Source organism: Mustela erminea, chromosome 2 (assembly GCF_009829155.1).
Source record: "Mustela erminea isolate mMusErm1 chromosome 2, mMusErm1.Pri, whole genome shotgun sequence".
NCBI classification, from domain to species: Eukaryota; Metazoa; Chordata; class Mammalia; order Carnivora; family Mustelidae; genus Mustela; species Mustela erminea.
The window spans coordinates 153311572-153313762 of NC_045615.1; the positions used below are offsets into that span (position 1 = coordinate 153311572).

General features: G+C 38.2%; 1 non-coding gene across 1 annotated transcript; it reads right to left on the reverse strand.

Annotated features, from left to right (window-relative positions):
- Positions 1–1582: 1582 nt before the first annotated feature.
- On the reverse strand, positions 1583–1717 carry LOC116585367. Its single transcript, XR_004283569.1, has one exon. It is a non-coding gene; the product is annotated as a U4 spliceosomal RNA (small nuclear RNA).
- Positions 1718–2191: the final 474 nt, after the last annotated feature.

Consider the following 2191-nt stretch of genomic DNA (forward strand, 5'->3'; position numbering starts at 1 on the left):
GCCAAGAATATCCAGCAAGACTGACATTCAAAATGGATGGAGAGATAAAGAGTTTCCAAGACTGGCAAGGCTTAAAAGACTATGCAACCACCAAGCCAATACTGCAGGAAATATTAAGGGGGGTTCTATAAAAGCGGAAAAAGCCCAAGAATAGCATTGAACAGAAATATAGAGACAATCTACAGAAAGAAAGGCTTCAAAGGTAACACAATGTCAATAAAAACGTATCTATCAATAATCACCCTCAATGTGAATGGCCTAAATGCATCCATAAAATGGCACAGGGTTGCAGACTGGATAAAACGACAGGATCCATCCATATGTTGTCTACAAGAGACCCATTTTTAACCTAAAGATACACCCAGACTGAAAGTGAAGGGAGAGCATCTTTCATGCCAATGGGCCTCAAAAGAAGGCTGGGGTAGTGATTCTCATATCAGACAAATTAGATTTTAAACTAAAGACTGTAGTCAGAGATACAGAAGGACACTACATCATTCTTAAAGGGACTATCCACCAAGATGATCTAACAATTGTAAATATCTATGCCCCCAATATGGGAGCAGCCAATTACATAAGAAAACTGTTAATCAAGATAAAGAGTCATAGTGATATGAATACACTAATCGTTGGAGATCTTAACATGCCTCTCTCAGAAACAGATAGATCATTGAAGCAGAAAATCAATAAAGAAACAAGAGCATTGAATGACACATTGGACCAGATGGACCTCATAGATATATACAGAACATTCCACCCTAAAACAACAGAATACTCATTCTTCTCAAGTGCACATGGAACCTTCTCCAGAATAGACCACATACTGGGTCACAAATCAGGACTCAACTGATACCAAAAGACTGAGATTACTCCCTGCACATTCTCAGATCACAATGCTTTGAAACTGGAGCTCAATCACAAGGAAAAGTTCAGAAGCAACTCAAACACCTGGAAGCTAAAGACCACTTTGCTTAAGAATGCTTGGATCAACAAGGAGATCAAAGAAGAACTGAAACAATTCATGGAAACCAATGAGAATGAATACACTTCGATCCAAAACCTATGGGATACAGCAAAGGTAGTCCTAAGGGGGAAATACATAGCCATCCTAGCATCCCTCAAAAAAATTGAAAAATACAGAACACACCAGTTGTCTCTACACCTTAAAGAACTGGAGAATCAACAACAAATCAAACCAACTCCACACATAAGCAGGGAAATAATCAAGATTAGAGCTGAGATCAATGAGGTAGAAACCAAAGATACAGTAGAACATATCAATGAAACTATAAGCTGGTTTTTTGAAAGAATCAATAAGATCGATAAACCATTGGCCACACTAATCCAAAAGAAAATAGAGAAAGCTCAAATTCATAAAATTATGAATGAAAAGGGAGAGATCACAATGAACACTAAGGAAGTAGAAACAACCATCAGAAGTTACTATCGACAGTTATATGCCAATAAGCTAAGCAACCTAGATGAAATGGATGCATTCTGGGAAAACAATAAACTCCCAAAATTGAACCAGGAAGAAATTGACAACCTGAATAGACCAATATCTAGCAATGAGATTGAAGAAGTGATCAAAAACCTCCCAAAAAACAAGAGCCCAGGACCTGATGGAATCCCTGGGGAATTCTACCAAACTTTCAATTAGCAATAATCGCTCCTCGGATAAACCTCATTGCCTACAATACTGCTACTGCGCAAAGCTGTCTACCAAACTTTCAAAGAAGAAATAACACCTATTCTCCTGAAGCTGTTTAAAAAAATTGAAGCAGAAGGAAAGCTTCCAGACTCTTTTCTATGAAGCCAGCATTACCCTCATCCCCAAACCAGGCAAAGACACTACTAAAAAGGAGAATTGCAGACCAATATCACTGATGAATATGGATGCTAAGATTCTCAACAAGATCCTAGCAAACAGGGTCAACAGCACATTAAATAGATTATCCACCATGACCAGGTGGGATTCATCCCTGGGCTACAAGGATGGTTCAACATTTGCAAATCAATCAATGTGATAGAACAAATTAATAAGAGAAAAGAGAAGAACCACATGGTCCTCTCAATTGATGCAGAAAAAGCATTTGACAAAATCCAGCATCCGTTCCTGATTAAAGCGCTTCAAAGTATAGGGATAGAGGGAACATTCCTGAACTTCATAAAATCTATGAAAGACCCACAG